Raw genomic sequence first — 22,937 nt, forward strand, 5'->3', positions numbered from 1 at the left:
AACATATAAACCATGCACACACAAAAATAATATGATTTTTAATATATTACAAAAATTAAGATGTACATTTGTCTATAGATAGTGATGTACAGTATCTGTTTTTCCACTTTCTTGTTGGAAGAGAAGTAATAATACCATCTACGTCTGCATAGAATGTTAATAGGTATTAGTTAAAGTGTCCATTAGGAGCTGACTTTTGCTCATAAACCTTAGCCTCTGAACATCTTGTAAGCTTACTCTGTTAACAAGTAGTAAAATATAGTTAGTGTATTGAAATTGATGGATGGCTTGCGCTTTTTATTATGCTGAATTGTCTTCATTACGTGAGAATCTTGCCAAATATGGACAGTTAGTTCCAGATGATCAATTATCATTGAAAATAGTAATGTACTGAATTTTGAGCAGTTGTCAGAGTTACAGATTAAACGCTTCTTCTTTATACAGTAGTAGATTCAAAACATATTTGTCTATTATAAAAAATGAAATAAAAAATATATCTAAATCACATTTATTTTAAACATTTTAAAGTAAAAAGCTTATACGCTTCTTCTTTATACAGTAGTACAGTAGATTCAAAACGTATTTGTCTATATAAAAAATGAAATAAAAAATATATCTAAATCACATTTATTTTAAACAGGTTAAAGTAACAAGCTTAAACGCTTCTTCTTTATACAGTAGTAGACTCAAAACATATTTGTCTATTATAAAAAATGAAATAAAAAATATATCTAAATCACATTTATTTTAAACATTTTAAAGTAAAAAGCTTATACGCTTCTTCTTTATACAGTAGTACAGTAGATTCAAAACGTATTTGTCTATATAAAAAATGAAATAAAAAATATATCTAAATCACATTTATTTTAAACAGGTTAAAGTAACAAGCTTAAACGCTTCTTCTTTATACAGTAGTAGACTCAAAACATATTTGTCTATTATAAAAATGAAATAAAAAATATATCTAAATCACATTTATTTTAAACATTTTAAAGTAAAAAGCTTATACGCTTCTTCTTTATACAGTAGTACAGTAGATTCAAAACGTATTTGTCTGTATAAAAATGAAATTTAAAATAAATTTAAATCACATTTATTTTAAACATTTTAAAGTAAGAATCTTATCCAAATGTAAACTGTTAAATCACCAAACACTGAAGATAGTTTGGTCATTTAAAGGGGAAAGAGAATGGGGCAAGATTTACTTTTTTTTCTTCTTCTTTTTTCTTGTCATGGAATTTACCAGGCTTCTATATAGTCCATTCCTGCCTAAACTTGGGTTTCTGAAGCTGTCTGATTGTGGACTTTACTCCAGAAGATGGTTGTATGTAGTACTGCACGTAATGTCGAGACATCTTCCTTTTTGGGGAATTGTATGGTGTACCACAAACCTAACTATGTGGACAAACATCTATATAGTGGTAATATGAATAGATTTATGACTAAACATTGAAGTATACAATAAGATAGTTAGAAGCACAATCAAAAGTCCCTTTCACATTGCGGCAATATTGCAGTAAGCATTTCACCATTATTTCCAGTCTAGAACCTTTTCCAAGATAATGTTGTGATAGTTTTTTACCATTTCTGTGTGAATAGAGTCTAAGTGAAAGTGCAAAAATGGACATAAAGATTACCAGAATTTGACTAGGTAGGCTACAGAGGCATTTTCACATAAGTCGGTAATTTACAGCTGTGTGAACGTGGCTCTAGATCATTAAAACCATTAACGCTGTATGGACTTCCTGGATTATTGAGACATTGAACCAAAAATGATCTTTTTTTTTATTATAAATTTCCTGTTGTGTCTCTTGATCCTTATTATTTCCTATTTTACTTTAATTTCATTGTTACATTGAACTTATTATTTCTTGTTCAGTGACTTGCCTATAGCAATATTAAGTTCCCTCATCTTACATTGCAAAATGACTGAAATTAATTTATTTAAATATTTTAAAATGTGTTGCAATAATATTGTAAAAAGGAGTATCTATAAATAATGTACTTTCATGGATTGACTTTGCGATCTGCTTATTCCACAAGCCTTTTTAGATTTGTGCTTTATCATCATTTTTGTTGGAATAATAGATTAGTTGAATTGTTTATTAAAGCTTATTATGATTATATAGCTGTATGCCAGTCACCAAGCCTCAGGTCTGCCTGCCTTGTGTATAAGCCCGCCAAACAGCAATTGAGTGTTTTCCCCTTGCTTTAAACAATTTTGTTGTTTTTATATAAATGCTGTATGTTTATTTAGTTTAAAACTAATGATTGTACAACCTAATTGTAATACCTTTATGTGGTGTATGTTTGCATATGTTCTGACTGAGTATTAAAAATAATACCCACGATAAAAATCAATATTTAGTGACAGTCCACACAATATTCTTGAAGGTTTTTTGTTGAACCTACCATACTCCCTAGGTTAGGTTTCTTGTCATATGATGTATCCTCCTCTCTCCTCTTTTTGTTCTTAAATTATAGGCCTATAATTCAAATCTTTCTTTTAGAATTTGTTACTTTATAGCTTCATTTTGTTGTTAATTTTATAAATTTTACCAATAGTGTAATGATAAAATGTGCTGTTATTTAAAAAAAGTAAACCCAGCATAATTATACCAGTACATACCAAATTGAAAAGCCATCAATTCTCAATTCATTTCATCATCCAGGCTTGCTTTTCCAAATTAAGCTGGAATGCTCAATAAGCCTCCAGCACAGGCCCATAAAAAATTATTACCCTGTGGAATGGGCCCCTTGATGTTTTAGCTCTCCCCGGTTGCCTAAGCTAACATCGTCCGACAGCATGTTCCTGATTGCAGATAGGGCATAGAGAACGAGTCCGCTGTCACATTTCATAAACATCATGCTGGTTTCGCCACTAATGAGATTAAATACCTATAGTTATTCAACTATCAAAATTGAAGGCTTTAGCTTATGTACTAATAAATTAAAATTGTTGAATTGTGACAATTTTACAGCATTGTTTTTTCCCCTCAGTTCTCCTTAATACTGTTACTGTAATTCTACTCTCCTTTTAATGTGCTTCTACCTGTATTCAATAAAGAATTTCCTAATGTTGAAAGATCATTAAAACTTGTTCACCTCTTTGCTTTTACATGCAAATAAAAACATTAGAGACTTAAGCTCTGTCTACACTATCAGACTAGTTTGAAGAAAAAAAAGGTGTGATATATGCCCAAATATGGTAGTGATATGACATCATCATGTCCATATGGTCACATAAATTTGATAGTGTTGTAGACAGAGCTTTACAGTATAAGTTCAATACTAGTAAATTGTATCAATTCCTCAGTAAATTTACATTTGAAATGAATAAAATAGTATTTTATCTCTACTTTAAAAAAGTGTGAGTGGAGCTGTTGCTTGTTGGCTAATGTGCTGGCCTTCCAATCCCAAGGTCCAGGGGTCAATCCTGACCTAGAGTTGTAACTCACAACTCTCTCAACTCTATTCCCTAAACCTCAAATGACACTTCGTTTATAAGCACTAGTATACTATAGAATAGTTTATCAATCCTGTAATTGGCACTTTTGGATGCATATGAAATTAAAAAAATTAGGTTGGGAGTAAACTGAACGGACTCTCTGAAAACTGGAAACTCTCCCAAAACCAGATAATGTTTAAAAAAAGTTTCCAAATGGTGATGCCACTGTAAATGTTTATGATTGAACCTAAGGTTGCAGTTTATAAATTGGGTAGGTACCCTAACAATAAATTTACATCTGTTGGCTTTGGAATGAACTCATAACAAAGATCATTAATGTTGGATGAGTGACACGATTATTGCAACAAAACGATTGCAAACTATATTCCTTTGTGCTAATGTATAAACGATTTGATTTCATGATCTCTTGGTTTTAAAAGATCATTGTTAAAATGCTTATCACAAAAATCAATAATAATGATATGTAAATAATTTCATATATATAGTGAGAGACAGGGATTTACAATTCAATGACCTGAGCAATAATTTTACTTAGTTTAAATAAATATCATAGAGTTGGTAAAATGAAATGATAACGTCCTTCAATTGAATATTCAATTGTTAAAAATCTTATCATATCAAAAGAATTTTACAAATGGACATAATATGGAAATCCTTGGCTTGGAAATGAGATTTTCCTTCAGTTTCTTGCAGGCCCATTAGGCTTTTTTATAATGTTATTTTAATAATGATGAGTTAAGTGTGATGTGCCCAAATATAGTAGTGATATGCCCAAATATGGTAGTGATATGACATCATCATGTTCATATATGGGCACATTTTTGTCACATAATGTTTGATAACTGTGTAGACAGAGCTTAAGGAGTAAAATTACTACTGGATACCCTTGGGCTGGCCTAATTATTTTTTTCTGGAAAGTCTGATATTTGGAAAGTGTTTTTAATGGTAAAACAAAATTTGTTGATGTTTTGGACCTCATGAAAGTCTGGTTTTGAAATTTAGCGGACGAGAGGAGTTACTATAAAACTATGCAATTTACAAGTATTTTGACATGCTACTCAACATTACTTTCTCACCACACAAACCATACTCAATTTTAAATTACCTCGCTAAGAATCCTCTCCCCAACTACGAACATTTATTGATCTAGATTCCTTTATCCATTGCAAGGTGAGAGCAAGGAGGTACACACGTATATCATCAGTTTATCTTGCTATACACAACCCAATGTCAACTTGAGAACAGCTGCCAAAACAGGTTATTAAAACATTAATTTAACTATTATTACATTCTTTAAAAAAAATCATCTACGAACAGAACGTGTGCAATAATAAAGTTAATTGTGGAGTTCTGTTGTTAACGTTGGCCTTAAACTCTAGGCACACTCTGTACTGTCAGTGTACTATATGATTCATGAGCTATGAATAGGTGTCTGCCTTGGTAATAAAAGTCTAGCATGCATTATATAGTATTTATAGTTATGATGAATTGCTTATAAGTCTACCACATCACCCTGGAGTATTTTTTACAGTGTTTGATGTAGGCTACCCCTGTTTTTATTTTAAAACCAGACAGGAATAAATGAATTTCAGAAGAGGGATTTAGCATCAGCCTGGATTTTTTTACTGTATTACCAGTACCTTGGTGTAGGCTACCCACTTTTTTTTAAAGAACCAGATAAGAATTTGTATTAAATGAATTCAGAATGAATATAAATAGTGTTGCCCTTTATTGTCTACTACTTCCATTATCCAAAAAAATGTTGTTTTTCTTCTGTCAATTAACAATGTAGTCTTATTTGTAATACAGTATAATGCACTTTTTTTCAAACATCTTGCGGCCTATATTTTATACAGATTATTCTTTATCACAATAGATAAATAATTTAATTTATAAAATCTTACTTTTCCTGAATATTAAGCATTCTTTAATTTATTTTTTACTGTTTTATAGGGTTGGCCTTTCAATATGTTTTCATTAGTTTTTCCATATCCATTCTTTTTAATTAATGTATTTATTTAGATTTACAGTTTTAATTTGCTGGTGAGGGTAATAAGTACTGGTAGGCTTATGGATTATTTGTACTTTTCATTATCAAATTTGGGTGTGTTACAATATTTACATAAGTAATTGTACTTTTAGCCTTTTAATTATTTATTGGATTTTGTTTTCTATTGTAAACAAATTTGATTTATTAGTTTTAGTCCTCAACCACATCCGACAGGTATTAAGTAATATCAATTATTTCTAAATATTGTAAGGTATAGTGGCACTGTTTGAGCATGAGAGAACATCCTAATACTATAATAGAGCCAGGATTTGAATGAGTAATTTTGCACAAGATGTAATTGTACTTTTCTTTTCTGCTCTATATGTTTTTTTTCGACATTATTAATACTGTAGTGTACTTTAGTTCCACCATAGTGTGAACAAATTGATTTATTAGTAGAATAAATCTATATAAATTGTTTACTTGGGAGTTTGAAATTTTCTTCATTTGTTGGCCTATAATAATTATAACATACTGTAGTTATAGAGTAAAAAATAAAACATTTGTAGTGTATTTAGCATTACATATATTAGAAGACAAAACATGTACTTGATAAATTAAGGAAAAATGTGCAAAATAGGAAAAAAATATATAAATTCTAGTGTAACATATTATTTATTACATTTTGAACCATCATCAGCTGGTAGGACTGAAGTAAATTATGAGAATCAATGCACATTTGCTACTGTAGACAAATTTATTAAATGTGGCTATGCCCTAACTTTGATCTTTTTATAAATCAATAAAATATTACAATTTTTGCAGTAAGTTCACAAAAGTGTATGCATTTGAATGATACTTTTAAGCACTTGACAAAAACTGTATAAAATGTACACTGTATTTAACTTTAACCATAAGATACAAAAGATACAAGAAACTTTACTTGCAAAGCAAATACGATATTAAGTCATATATATTTCACTACCTTAATCTTTCAACACTTTTTTTGGAGCAAAATGATTTATTAGATCTAATGTAATTATAAGTACATTTATGCCTTGTTAAACTTTCCACTTGATCTATTATTTAAGCCAAAATTACAAGGCCTCGTATTAAAACGCCAAGCCAAGAAAAAGTGTGTTTCTTAGTAGGTCTCTCCATGGAGGAAAATCTGCCTGATTATCTCCTAATTGAGTTATGAAATCCATTTGATTAGAGCATTATTCTCACTAGTACGTGCTTGATATCGGTACGCCAACACCATCTTTCACCGCGCCTACCTAAAAGTGATCAAACTAACAGGAAAATCATTAAGAGATGTGCATTGTACACCCTTCATTAAGTTTTGATGGCGATAATGTTAGGTAATTTGTTATAATCATGCAGTAGGTGTCCTTACAACGCTACAATCAAAAGTACAAATTTGGAGGTTATTAACTTATCAAGTCTTTGTCTCTGAATACATTAACCTAGAAATAGTATATTTCAAGATGCATCACTTTATACAATATGTATCAACAGATGGGAAAAAAATGTGTATATGCTATCTGTAAAAATTAAAATGTAAATTCCATTACTAGATGTTAACCTTCGGTTAGATTTTTCCCACTTACAGTAGGGTTGGTTTCTGCTGTATGGCACTGAATAAACAATTACATTTTATATTGACTGCATTTCTGCTTAATTTATGCTCACAAAAATAACCATTTCAATCAGTCAGTGCTCGTCGACAAAAAAGTATTCACATTACCCAGAATACAATAGGCTTGGCATTCAAATGTTCAAGATCCTACAGTAGTTGACTGAAGAAATACGGCGGTCAATCAACCGTTTTTTTTGTGTTGGCATTCTAACCTACAATCGTTCGGGTGTTTTAACCATTATTTTCAGGCTACCATTTAACCAGTTATTGAAAATGTGTCCTGTCTGTTGCCAAGAAACTGGGGGTAATTTATTCACACATGTCAGAATGCTAAACAAGAAATTCGATTTCTTGTAGCGTAAAATTCCAGTAAAATTTTAAAACCTTTAAATGAGCTTGCTATTTAATATATTCACTTATATTTTCTATAATTGCATTTATATACTGGTATTTATTTTATGTAAACTTTAATAAAATCAAAGAGCTAAAATTGTTAATCTGTCTTTTACTTGTGTGGCTGCCGCCTTTTGTTTTGATTTTCTTTGTAACACCCTGTATGGCTAATTGTTTATATCTCATTTAGATACTTATGAATAGACTGTAGTTGTCTGCCTTTGGAATTATTGTTCATTCCTGATGATGATCAAATAAAGATCGAAAACGTTGAATCATGGCTTGCCTCTCGTAATTTGGAGTCAGTTTTATACTATGTTATATTATAACAAGATTCATCATAATGAAAAGTAAAATATTTTTATGACAAACATGGCAGAAAAAAAATGTCTCTTATCATATTATTTTTTTAAAAGAGAAAAAACAATACGTCTTTCATTATGATGAATCTGGTTATTTTATTGATATAGCCTGAAATGTAAAATATTTTTTATGACAAACATGACAGAAAAAAAATGTCTTTTATCATATCATTTTTTAAATAAGAAAAAACAATACGTCTTTCATTATGATGAATCTGGTTATTTTATTAATATTTCCTGGATGTCCACTAATAATTAATCCTGCTTTCGTTAACAAAGAAAGTTTCGTCTGTTTGTAAATTTACGGAATTATATCAGGATGTGGGTATCATTGCTTCCTTTAACAGGTGGTTCACACATTTTTGTCTATTTATTACCTTTTTGGTAAAAAAACCAATTCTGAATTTGATATCAATCGCAATGTGCCAATATCAATTCTTATTCTTTATTGCCAATCATAAAAAAACAACAACAAACAAACAACCAACTACAAAGTAAGTGGCAGTAAACACAAAAGGGAACTAAATGCCTATGGCTAAGAGCCAGTATTACCAACTTACCAAGTAGCACATAAAGATAAAATATAGCATTTCAATAAATATATCAGAAAACAATAACAAAATTGAAAAAGAAAAAATAAAAAAATATTGATTATCCACAATGTACACCAGTTAAAAACAAAATAGGTGACGCAATATGTTGTATAGTATCACCAATTGGTAATTAATATGATTTTGAATATTTAAACATACATAGGAAGAATTCAAGATGAGTTCTTATTTCTAAATAAATTATATTCCATGGAAAATTAAACACCTTTTAGTTAAAGTTGTAAATAGGAGGTTGAAAGGTTTTGTAATTATTCAATTTATTTATTTTTCATTTTATCGTAGCATTCTCATTGTTACTTTTTTGAAAAACTAAACATTACAACATTTCTAGTTTGTGCAGTCCAGTTATTACCGACGGATTAGCCGTAAGTGAGCATACTTTAGACAACGGTAATGTAGGTCGTTATCAATCAATTCATGTTTGGGTCACGTTTCGGTGTATCTGTCGGTGTCTCTTACACAGAATAACTAATGAATACTCCTGCATTCTTACACACATTTTCTTTGTTGGGCCATATTCCCTGATGTGTTGAAATGCTCTGTACTGATGTCGGTTTCGGAAGTGAGGTATTCATATTAAAATATAATTTGTGATATGCAGATAGAAGCACTATCTTCCCTTGGGGGTTAGGATGGTGTGCTGGATATTTCAATGGAAATTCAGGTGTATCATTAATTGAATTGATTTTTCCTGATAAGACTACATAGCATTCCTATATATTGTACCTCTACATTTATATTCTACCATCTAAACCTACCCCATAACATTTTACCTAGTTTTGTGGTGTTCAATGAGATGGGCTTATCCCTCTACTCAGTAGGTTAACTAAACCAGCTCAGCAACATTTACACTTACTATTGTAGGACCCCGGAGGTGCCTAATTTACGGGGTATATTTTCGTGTTCTTGTAGCACAAGTGTGGGAAAATATGAGGAGGTGCAGCATTTATGGGGTATATTTCCGAGGATTTGGTAGGACAAGCGTGGAAAATGAAGGGGTGCAATTTGTAGTTTAAGTCCCCAGGCACGTCCAGTGTAAAAATGTCACAACTTAAATGCACTATTTTAGCAGGGATTTTAGCTATACTGGATGCTAAGCTCATCGCTAAAGGGATCCTATACCTTTGAATTGATGAAAACTAGCCATATATTGCGCCCTCTCTGGTGTGGCCTTTTTCCTGTCGTCTTAGTAGTTCAAGTCCATAGTATTTTTCAGTATAACAGGTATGGCTGCTACACCCCCTGTTTGGTTTGTATACAAGTGAGTGTAGGACTCTACAGTGAAGCTATGATGATTTTTTTTTTTTTTAAATAATCATATTTTAATGTTTGCATGTTAAAAATATTATTCAGTAGATAATATTTCATTGTGGTTTATTTTATACTGGGTTTAAGTGATTGCCCATTAGGCATATACATTTATGTAATAGCTTCATCCACCTTGCTATGGATAAGGTTACAATTTATTTTAAAGCTTTCGGATTATAGGATAACATGTTCAAAGAGTAGATGTTATTTCATTCACCTGTACATTATGTAAATCACTTTCTAGTATTAGCATTCTCATGTTACATATCCATTAATAGAGTAATATTTATCAGATTGCAATTACGTTAAGTAGTTCACTTACTTTACCCTGTTCTTATCCTCCTTCAATTGTCAATCAAAAAGTAACTCTTGAGCTTATTAATTTATTCATCATAAACAGTTACTGTATCCATATTAAAGCACCTTATTCAAATTGCCCACTGGAATTAGAGTAAACAAAACTTTTAAATTCTGTAAGGACAGTAGGATTGGCACTAATAATGTAATTATTAGAAAATACATTCGATAGAGTTTATGTCAGGATCGTATCTAATACTCTATCTACACTATCAAACTTGTTTGACAAAAAGGGTGTGATGTACCCAAATATGGTAGTGGTATGACATCATCGTGTCCATATATGGGCACACCATATTTTTTACGATGTTCGTACGTTACCGATGTTTACCAGCTAAGCCTACAAAACTAAGCCTAGCTAGGCCATGCCTAAAAACCGTCCACGAGAGGTCAGTCGCCGCGAGCTACTTAGGTAGTGCATTGTTTCTCACTTTTTATCATAATTTACCATAAAACGTACATTTAAGACAAGGAATGACCTGGTTTAATGTTTTTAAAGTAATATATATGTATTATTTTTACAAAACGTCACAAATTGTAGAGAAGGTGTCTTTAAGAATTGCCAGAGCACAGTGTTTAAACCAAGGTTCCCCATGGGCCACCTATACATAATGTATGATTGCCTGCCACATTTACTGCAAGAAAAGGCCAATGGAGAGGATCCTGGAGAGGACAATAATGCTTTCATTGAGAGCAACCTATTTGCTCAGGAAGGAAACTTAATAAATTATTATATAACAATGTTAATAGGTCTGTGTAATAACAACAAAGGTTTATTATATAATAAGGAAACTTTACAGGAAAAAACAACTACTAAACAATTAAATTATTAATTAGTTTTAAAAAAATGGTGTTTCATAAAAATTTAACCGAACATTTAATTTAAAAGCTCTGAAACTAGGTTGACAAAAAAAGTGCACAAATATGGTAGTGATATGCTTTAATATGGTAGTGATATGACATTATCATGTCCATATATGGGCACATTTTTTTTTGTCACATAAAGTGTGATAGTGTAGACAGAGCCTTAATAAAGATCCTGCTCTAATGGAACATTGACCATTGCAGCTGCTGCTGTTATTTTGAAGTGAAGATGCCGGACTCTTGTGATATTATTTTATTGTTTTAGGAGCATAAATAAATTTTGTATAACTTAATGGAAAAAAATCATATAATTTATTAAGATAAATTGCAATCGTTTCCATGGAATTGGTAAATTTAATTTTTTGTTTTGGAGAAAGGGTGACAGGGAGAGGACTTTATCATCCCCATCATCACCGACATCTTGCTAATATAGACATTACTTTAGTCATCATTTACTATGAGGTTCTACGAATTAAAATTGCCATTGGCTTACTACACAAACTACAGCCTTTGGTGTTTTCTTGTTCCATTTACAAGATAATTGATTTTAATCAGAATTATGTTTTACACATAATGATAATATTAGGTGCAGCTTTGTCCTAGCATGTACGACACTCCTTTGGTATACTTCTCACGAGTTAAATTAAGCTGCGTTACCGTGATTTCTATGAATTAATTTACGGGTTGATGATCTGTGGTTTCTATTTGTAGAACCCCTGTGGTGGCCACTTTTGGATCAAGTTCCACATTTTAGAAGGAACACTTTATGCGAAATCATGTACTGTGTCCTGTCACATAAAAAACAACATACTATTTAATTTATTTTTACAGACCCATGCTGGTAATTACAAATTCCATTCATACAAATACTTTAAATGACAAATTGAACAAATAGTTTAGTTATAATATGTTTGATATTTATTGTTTATAAAGTGTTTTATAGTTTTTTCAAATTGAATAAATATTTTAGTTTCTTTAAACATTTGTTTTTTATTTTCATAGTTGTTAGAACAAATTGAACAAATATTTGTGTTATGGTATAACAATATAATCTGTTTAATATTTACAGTTTTTTTAATGAAAATTAAACAGATATTGTTGTTATTTTACATGTTATTTAATATTTATTTTAAAGTGTTTTATGTTTGTTATGCAAAGTAATAAACCTTTTTACATTCTAATTTCATATGACATTTTACATAACATAACCATAAACAATATTTGTTATGTATTATTTTTCACATTATATTATTTTTCATTTCTGTGCGGACTGTCACAAAGGGTGTTATACCACACAACCATAACAATTTTTATTTATGTGTATAAGTGTTTCATTAAAAGTAAGATGTTTTTTTTCCAAGTAATAAACCATTAATAATATATCTATTATTTTTTACTGAACTTCTATGCCGCTTTTTACAAACCTCATCGAGAATGTTTGGTTTTAATCTATAATTTAGTATTAATAATTTTTTGTTAGACTGGAATGCAGTTATCATAAATTTTGTTTATTTAAAAATTTCATTTTTAATAATTCAATGTTATAACAATATAGTTATATACAGTTTAGAGAACTGTAAAATATTTACATTTGTGTTGATAAGGAAATTCTAAAATTCTTTTACCCATTTTTGTTCTGATCCTGAAGTGCGTCTATACAGGTGTTTTGTCAATTAAGTTCATTTAATCATTTACTATTTTCTTAAGTTAAATTAATCTACCCATATTATTCATATGCAACTGTGATCGGTATACTCGTTATTTTTATTAACTCAGGGGGTGTTATTTGATTCTACAAACATAAATACACTAAAACAGGCCTATTAGAATTTGTTCATACCAGTCAAGCCGCTGTATAAAGTAAACAATATAATAGAATTCTTATGTTACTGATACGCACGTGTTAGCAAAGGACTGCCGTGTGAGTAAGGTTTCAACCATCGTTATCTATTTATGAACGTGCTTATGATCCGTAACTCTCTACTTTATGTCAAGCATTTGTTTACTCTCTTAGGTTATCTCAACAACGGTTGATGTGACGCGTGCTAAGGAGAACAAATTTGTTAACAAGGAGTCAAAGCAGATTTGCATTATGCCACCTGTTTTAAACGACTTAAATCATCAAAATTAATGAATGAGTTTAAAGGAAATGAACGTTAAGGAAAGTGATGTTAATTAAATAAAAGTATATCATAAATCAATATTTGTACACATTTTAGGCAAATCTCAAAACATCCTTTATAATTTTCCTATTTTAGATGCTTTATTTTTGTAAAACATTCTTCTATTAATTAGCATTACTTTACACAATCCAAGAAAAGGCACCACACTCCCTTCCTCCCCTCCCCTTAAGTTTGAAAATTGCAAAGCAAAAGATAGCTAGGACATTAGGTTAAGTACAGCACTTCATTTTACAATGTTTAGACCCCTGCAATAAGAAGCATGGCACCTGACCAACAAGTCATACATTTCCAAAATGATAAATCCTCTAATTAGTACCATTGAATATTGATGTCTGCTGTGTACGTTTGTTACATACTGAAAGAGCCGAGCTCATTGATGTATTTCTCTGAAGTATCTAAGTTTATTCATTAAGCATGATTAGCATTAATAAGACAGTTAATTACATATTAGTCGGTGTTATTTATCACTAAGTAAACCCTCATTAACCTCAAGAAAAATAACTATTGTTCAAAATAAGCTCAATAAGAAAACCTATGATCTATTTAGTTTCTGTTTCTGTGTATCACTCTTAATCCACGCCAAGGTTTCGGTTCCTTTAAGAAATTCTACCACTTCAACTGAAGGAGGCTCTTTCATGTTCTTTATAAATGCCGATTGCAAAGTAAATGTGTTTACTGCTGATTTGTTGTGTGAGTGTCCTTCTAACATTGCCTAATCAAAAGTCATTATTGTTTGGCTAAATATCTAATCTGGCCCAGTTAAAACTTTGCAGGGGAAAGAACATAATTCGGTAGCTAAACATGACAATATGTTGCAAATTATACTACACAGTGTGTGTCGTTCTACCAGCTGGTTTTATATATTTTTTACGACAAATGTTGAAGAAAAAGTGAGTTCAACTTAGACTATAGCTAATTTCACCCTGCACGTCTAATAAAGCGCTCATCTAGAAAGGTGATTACATGCTTAAATACAATTAATTGTTTCACAAATGTTTAACAAATAAAATGGAAATAAATTCAGTCATGGAAAAAATCTCACAAAGGAAGTGTTAATGAGCGGGCAATGTTTTTCACCTTATGGCTAAATTGACAAGTTCAAACCGGAAAATCCTAGCCTACAGAACGTGATCCGAGACTGAGGGGTAAAGCTCAACACTCCTATAGGCCAGGGCATCTGTTATTTTAACCCAAAGTTTATTGACTAAGGTTTAGCAATACTTAAAAGAATAAAGAAATATAGTGTTATTGTTTTTTATTAAAAAGGGGTTTATCTGCAAAAGGATTGTTTCCATACAAAAGAGTAGGGAAACAAGAGACGTGTGCCATTCAAAAGTCTTTGAATTTGTTAATCTTTATTTACACTTGCGACTTATAGAATAAAAAATGCACAATAAAAGAAATGAACCGGGGGAAATTTAAACCTTTAAAATATACAAACACTGGAAGAAAATCTCTTATATTATTTCTGTTTCTATTGGATTACAGTTGTAACAGAAGAAAGTGTGAAATCAATTGTTTCCTATAAAAAGGAATATAGAAACCGATCCTAATGTTGCAACTGAAAAGAGAAAATCTTACTGTATAACTGATTTAAACAATTAAGTAAGAGCGTAGAGTTCAATAAACAGTCAAAGCATTGGAACGAAGTATCACACCCTAATAGCTTATACCCAGACTATGCAGATGTAATGAAAATAAGATTATATTAAATGCTTGGATATATTTAAAACGAAGATGATAAATTGTTGATAGAAAATCCATTGTCTGGATGATACTTACTAAAATGGACGAGGTCATTCATCCTAATAAAATAAGAAAATATTAATATTAATTTTCTTTTTTAACATAGTATGAGTCACCAAAAACAGATTGAAAAACATTGTATATGGTAACTTCCACAGAAGATAAATATAAAATACTTGTTATCTTTATTTAATGCTGTGATTGGTTTTCTTTATTTTCCATTTCGTTTTCGTTATTTACAGGTTTACACTTCTTTTCATTTCATTTCATTTAATTATTTATTTGGTCTATTTGAGTATATACATAACAAAAAAAAACTGAAATTGGGGAGACCAGCGTCAACCTAAGTGAATTTAATCACTGTAGCTGAGCCGGTTGACCCAACCTCAAAATCAGTTTACACATAAAAGACAAATCTTGTAATTAGCATTTTAATGGAATATTAAAATCTCTGTCCAATTAATTGCTTTTCTTAAAAGTTGTAAAATAATGTGATGACGGGTATAGAAAACCTTGACATTGGAAAAAAAAAGTGTTGTTCAACACATTAAAATGATAAGACGACTTGAGCAGTTAAGTATGATGTATCATAGTCACGCCCTTAATAACCTAAGGTTGTGCAGTTCTCTCAATTCTCATTACTTAATGTACCAATAACAAACCTTGTTGTCTTGATATATTGTACTTAAGTTTAAGTTTTTATTGTTTCACACAATATACAGAACATAAATTAATAAATATAATTGCAGGACGCATTAAGCCAAGGCTTTAAGTTTGGTCCTCGATAAATAAATACATATTATTATTTAAATATCTAAATGACTATATTACATGAATAATTTTTTTTTTTTTTTTTTAAATATGTGATGTGCCCAAATATGGAAGTGATATGCGCAAATATGGTGATATGACATCATCATGTCCATATATGGGCACATCACATTTTTTTGTCACATAAAGTATGATAGTGTAGACAGAGCTTAACCAATAAGAAACATTATGAAATTAATTCAGTAGAAAGTAAGTCAGTGAGGGTTTTTCTTAAAAGGTCTTAAAAATCTTAAAAGGTCCATTCATTCACACATCAACCAGGCACTAAGGTTCAGTATTGGTCCAAATAACCCAAACAAAATCAGACTTACAACAAAAGCATATGGGCCTACATTATAAGTAGTGTATTCAGTAAGTGACTCTGAAGTAGAAATAAAGCATTGTAAAGCATTTAGATTGCTAGCAACCCCATAACCAGAGAGACTTTGAGATTGAGTGGGGTCTTAGGGCCTATGATCAGTCCATACTGTCTCAGCTGTTCTCTTTAGTTCCCAAAACTATACTATACCATGCATCTCAATGTGTTTATAACTGACTTTATTCTAAAATTTAATTTACACTACCAATTCACAAATAACGCTTGCATTACAAGCAAGGTAGGAGATAAGTAGCATAGAAAAAATAATTTTCTTTGTGTGCTTCTTCTTATATAACTTAGTATATGTAATCACAACTATAACAATACATAGAAAATGGTTTCTGTCCATTATTACTATCATTGTGTTTTAAGTGCATTGTGATACTGCTATATAAACATAGAATTCAATTCATGCATATAGATCAATCAATCAATACTATTACATTAAAAACTGAATTGCAATATAAAAATACAGTTGATTGACATGTAATAATGTTAATAGAAATAATGCATTTAAACTCTGATGAACCCAGTGTTATAAAAATAAAATGTCTTTGTTGAGTTTATCATAAAGTATGTATTTTAGTGGGAAAGAGTGTGAGATGACTCAAAATGGGAGACTCCCGCCATTATCGATTGAGAGTTGGCAGGTCTATTCTAAAATTGTTTTATTTATATCATACTATTACCAACTTGATGTTTACAAAACTGCTAGGTTTAATTTTGCGTAATATTTAAATATGAGCTGGCTCATTTAAGTTACAGCTATGTATTTTTAATTTTTTTAATTTTTGTATTGTATATATCTTAATTTTTAATTTAATAATAATTTTAAAAATAATTTTTTAAATATTTTTTCAAAATATATTTGATGATAATAAATGCTGTGCAAGCAGTGCATTCATTCATAAATTATATGTTTACGAGAAAATAACAAATGAACACAAAATGATCCTTATTTAATTATTTAATTCCTCTAATTATCTTTTCATATGCTGTTGTTATCTCATCATTCAGGAATTTTTATGATCGTTCTCAATTATTGTTTACTCGTGTTGGTATCAGAAAAACAATGATAACAAGGCCGTTCACCTTATAGGCCCAGAAGAATCAATAAACGTAAATAGTTTGAAGCTAGCATCAGTTTCACAATAGCCTTCTGGGAGAGGGTTAATCTGATAGACAAATTGACATTAGCGCAAGGTAGCAAATATCACATACACAAGACACAATAGGTTGAGAGGTTGTACCATGCCTGACGCAGACAGCACACTTGTATGCAAACAACTCCAAGGCGAATGTTATGAAGAACATCTCACCTGGAATTTGGTGATGAAAACTTGTATCGTGTCTCATTAGGCAGGTGTCAATATTGGTTAATATGTAAATAATTGCTTACGTTTTTTGTTTTGCTTTTTTGACCATGACCCTGTAAGTTTAAGGCTGCTTCGGGTGTATGTTCACACATAGCATTTAACAGCTTGAATAATATGATAGAATAATAGGTAATAGATGCATTGTAGGCTAAAAGTGTTGTTGAATCTTGGTTGGGGTGACTCAGTATTGAACATGAAATTGAAACAAATTAGGACTTTTACCAGCACTTTCAGGTTACTTGTTTGTATATGGCACTTCAGGAAAAGGGGGGTTCTTTTGAATCCCACGAACCCCCCTGGCTACAGGCTTGGGAACGCCAACTGACTATGAAAATTTATAGTCAACTCTCCCAATATGCATGTATGTCTTTTATACAAAGGATTTTTTTTTTTTTTTTAAATTTTACTGTATATATATCTCAAATTTGGTATGCTTTTATTTTTCTGTATACAGTATTATGTTATGCATGTTTCTTTGCTTTTAAACCTTGTAACTGGACCATTTTTAAAACCAGTACTGCGTTACTAAAAATTCAATCCAGTCAAAGGAAAGAATAAAATATACCAGACTTTGTGAAAAACTGGAAACTCTCCAAAATTGAAGTTTTTCTGAGACCCAAATTCTTTTATCTTTCTTTTTTACCAGAATTTCTGAAAAACCAGGCTAATTGTGCCAGCCCAAGGTTGTTCAATAGTGGGTACTTACTGTATTATGAACTGTTTCTAATCATGGAGGAAATATATATATGTTTATATTGTTTTTATATATATATTTTCTTCCATGTTCTAATCTTGATTTATTAAACCACAAAGGAAATCTTATTTATTTCCTTCGTGATTAAACCTATTTAAAATGCTTTTAGAAAACACATTTTTGAACAATTTACTTACTTATTATGAACTTAAGGTTATTATAGCCTGGGAACATGTCATAACAAGGCATATCGCAGTAATGGAAATTTAAAAAGGAACGTATGTAATAACAACTGTAATTTATAGATTTAAGCTATTATATGTAGTCAAGCTATTTGGAAAAGCCATATAGTTATAAGAGGTTATAATTTTGCGATAAACAAATGCTTTTAGAACAGCAAAATATAAATTTTCTGAATTCTGACCTAGTTTCTGGAAGTATGAAGGGAAAAAAATATATATCTAAAGCTCTGTCTACATTATCAAACTAGTTTGACAAAAAAAGTGTGATGTGCCCAAATATGGTAGTGATATGCCAAAATATGCTAGTGATATGACATCATCATGTCCATATATGGGCACATCACATTTTTTTATCACATCAAGTTTGATAGTGTAGACAGAGCTTAAGTTTTTAATTTTAAGCTTGGTTCCCACTTGGATGGACACAAAGCAAAGACATAAGCGCAGCTGAAGCACAGGCAAATTATTGTCACTCAAAAGAAATGTGATCAATGTATCATTATTGTCTACAAATCATCCATGACTTTACTCATCTCTTAATAATTGTCAAGATTTTGAATGATAATTGTAATTCTTTAACTGCATATATCAAGATTTCAAATACATAATTTTCTCTGCACCACTTAATTTTTGATATTGTTGTTGATAACGTTACATATCGTTCAAGGTAGCTACCCTATTTGCACCAGTACACTAACAATACATGTACTGTTTCATTACAATTAGGTTTTAATACCGCGTTCTATGTCTTGGGTCATTCTCAAGCTATCTTGTCTACCCAGGAAGAGTAAACATTACTCTTCCCAGTTCTACAAAATATTCCATTACTGTACTTTCTACAGTTGTTGCTTGTTTTATTAAAGATACATCTAATACCCAAATAAATTGTATGGCTGAAAATAATAAAATGAAATATTGAGTCTGGGATAAATGTATATTCCCCATGATCATATTTAAGTAGAGTAATCTATCAAATGTTTGATTGATGTAGAAAAATACATTTTTTCAGGCTAGACATGTTTTAATAACCTTATATAACTAATGACCTTATAGTTTTATGATGAATGTGTTTTTCAATGCGCCATATCACAATAAACAACCTTCAACATCTTACAAAGGCCCACTGTGTATCCTTGTTTCTCTTACATTATCTTTTAAAACCATCAAGATTATCATATATTAGCCTATTTATAAAATATGTGCTTTTAGAATATTAACTCTTCATAGATTATCTTCATTTTGTGTTAATCATGAATTTCAATGCAAATCACAAATTTAAGCTTTAGTTTCAATCTCATCATAGAGATTATACTGAGATATAATATCTCATGTAGACCTTCACCTATTGCTTCATTATTTTTATATATTATTAAATGAACTTCAAGACTGTTTATCCTATTTAAGATATATGCATTTAAAATGTTAACACCCAAATTGGTCTTCATTATCTTCATCTTTGTTAATATTAAGTTCATCTTTTTTTTTGCAAGATTATTAACAAACTCTAGTTCGCTTATTTAAAATGATATATGCATATAGAATGTTAACACCCAAATTGGAATTCATTTTCTTCATCTTTGTTAATATTAAGTTCATCTTTTTTTTTGCAAGATTATTAACAAAGTCTAGTTTGCCTATTTAAAATTATATGCATATAAAATATTAACACCCAAATTGGAATTCATTTCTTCATCTTTGTTAATATTAAGTTCATCTTTTTTTTTGCAAGATTATTAGCAAAGTCTAGTTTGCCTATTTAAAATTATATGCATATAAAATATTAACACCCAAATTGGAATTCCTTTTCTTCTTCTTCTTCTTCTTCTTTGTTAATATTAAGTTCATCTTTGTTTTGTAAGATTATTATTATTAAACAAAGTCTAGCACTTATTTAAAATGATATATGCATATAAAATGTTAACACCCAAATTGGACTTCTTTGTTTTATAATATTATCAACAACTTTCATATGAGAAGTGAATAATTAATCACCAAATGTGTTTGATTACATTTTCTAGAACACACCTAATTCAGACTGCTGGTTTGGACAATTTGATAAACGTGTAAGAGCGTTACAATTTCTTTTTTTATTAGTAATAGGCTTTGTTCTGTTTTATTATTTTTATTAGCGTATTTGTCAATGATATTTCAGAAGCATTACATTGATTTTTTTAAGGCTGCATTTGAAACCTAATGAAGGAAACAGAGTTCTCAAGTACAAACGTCTATAAATATTACAGAATTTGGTCCAATTACAGATGTACAGAAATGGAGATAAATACTAAGGACCTAAATTCAAACTAGCAAAAATGTTTTGGAAACCCCTGATAAAACATTATGATTTATGGTCAAGCAACAACCCACGAAATACCCACCTCCCCCTGTTTCCACAAACACACCTATGCAGAATATACCTTTTTTAGCGACCTTTATTTTTTAACGATGCGGCACTAGACTATGCAGTTCATATGTTTCTGAGCCAGTGCATAAACTTATATACTTATATTTTTGGAAGTGCAGTATGGAGAGCCAATTAGATAGTGCTTAGCACTCATGGCAATCCCCAGGGTGCTGCACCATTGTCATGTACAGTATTATGTTGTTGTTGTTAGTGCCTGAAAATTAAATCAAATAAATTTAAATAGAATGACTTGCTAAAACTACTGAAATATCCTTTTTTCCTTTTTTCATGAAGAAAAAGGAACTACAGTACCTGTAACCAATCACAAGTTTCTGTTCAATTTCATAAGAGAATTGTAACTTTTTGAGGAATTACTCCCATGTTTAAACCACTTACAGTTAAAGCCAGTGGTACAATAATATTGACAATAATTAAAATGTATTGTAAATACATGTAACCACCCAGATGGGTAAACAAACCCCAAGTGCTTAAAATCTCCTACTTTTATATAGGCACTGTTACTTCCGGCAAAATCTACTCCAGTTTAATTCCTCTATTCACTGCTAATAATTCAACTATTATAGACTGGATTACCCTAGGCCCTAAAGTGTGTATAAACTGACCAAGAAGACCCATTAAGATCAGGGTGTTGATGTCTGTAGGACCCTATTATTACAATCCAATTGTAATCTCTATTAATGCTATTAAATAGCGGTGCATCTAACAACTTGTCTTTATAAGTTGAACCGACAACACAATTAAAGGTACTGAGTTAAGTCTTTTTAAGTGGATATTATCACAAGGTGTTTTAGGTACACTACTTGAACGTACTTTCAGACTTTTTATCAATTGTTGAAAATATTAAATGACCTTAAATATGGCCAAATTTTAAAGGTTAAAAGCGATTTTTAAGATTAAAAATGAACGTCCATTCATTATAATTGTTACTTTCTGTTTTATTCTTCATTTAAGGATCAGTTTGGGAAACTATTGTGGGGCTAGGGCACTAATGCTAAAATGAACTTTTTAGTACTGTATACTGTACTGTTTTTCTTTGTTTTCTCTACCAATTTTTTAGAGTAGTTTTTTATAAGGTAAACATGCATGTTTTCACAAATTATAAATTGTTTTTTGTTACTTATTTTCTGCTTTTATTAAGAACCTACAATAAACAAAAACAAATACATTTTTAATAATCTAAAAGGAATAAATTTGTTTATAAATTTCAGATAAAAATGGATGAAAGATAGTGCCAATGATTTAAGAAATAAAAAAAGTACAGAATAAAAACTCTTGCATTTAGAAGAAATGTCATCTATCAAGCTGGAGTACAGATGTGTTACTACCAAAAGCTCTGTCTACACTATCAAACTATTTTGACCAAAAAAAAAGTGTGATCTGCCCAAATATGGTAGTGATATGACATCATCATGTCCATATATAGGCACATAACATTTGTTTGTCACATAAAGTTTGATAGTGTAGACAGAGCTTAACACAAGTAAATATATGTTCATAATCATAATGATTAAGTGCAGTCAGAAACCTATTAGCTTTCACTTGTTGATCTCTTTAATTACAGATTTTTTGATTTACCATCGATTTACCATCCTCACATTGTCTACAGACATATCTGGTTATTTTTTAAATTCAGGTCATACACAAAGATCAAACAAAACTATTGTTAAATTACCAATAATTTCTGTATTAATTAATTAACTATGGAAACCCTGCGAAAAGAAAGAGGCCATTTGGGGCTTGAGGCTTAGCCACGTGCCAGTTGGCAAACCTTGCCTATGGCCCCACACATCGGGCATTCAGTCAGCACTAAGTTCCACGTTAGGTGTTTTAATTCCTATTTAATGAATATTCATTCATCACAAAATCCTGTGATTTTGAATTCAAGTTAATCATGACTGTGTCACTATTTGGACTTTATTAAGCAGGATGTGGATACACTAGTACAGTAGTAGTTAAAATATGTTATTTTGGCTCAACTTTACTCCCCATATGATGATAAAACAACATAACATAATTGTGAAGTATGAAAAACAAAAATCAGAAGAATAAAATAGTAATCAATCAATTTATTTGATTGATTTCAAGAAAT

At 30.4% G+C, this 22,937-nt stretch overlaps 1 long non-coding RNA gene across 2 annotated transcripts in view; it reads left to right on the plus strand.

Moving 5' to 3' along the window:
• The window catches only part of LOC144853756 (uncharacterized), a 59,527-nt gene that overhangs the window by 31,075 nt on the left and 5,515 nt on the right, over positions 1–22,937 (plus strand). The window contains exon 3 of one of the 2 annotated variants that reach the window (XR_013614417.1): positions 22,057–22,102. The exons of the other annotated variant lie outside the window; for it this stretch is intronic. This is a non-coding gene — a long non-coding RNA (uncharacterized LOC144853756). Of the gene's footprint in view, positions 1–22,056; positions 22,103–22,937 lie in introns of those variants that run through there. 2 annotated transcript variants of the gene reach the window in all.

This window comes from Antedon bifida, chromosome 10 (assembly GCF_963402885.1).
Source record: "Antedon bifida chromosome 10, ecAntBifi1.1, whole genome shotgun sequence".
In the NCBI taxonomy this organism is placed as follows: Eukaryota; Metazoa; Echinodermata; class Crinoidea; order Comatulida; family Antedonidae; genus Antedon; species Antedon bifida.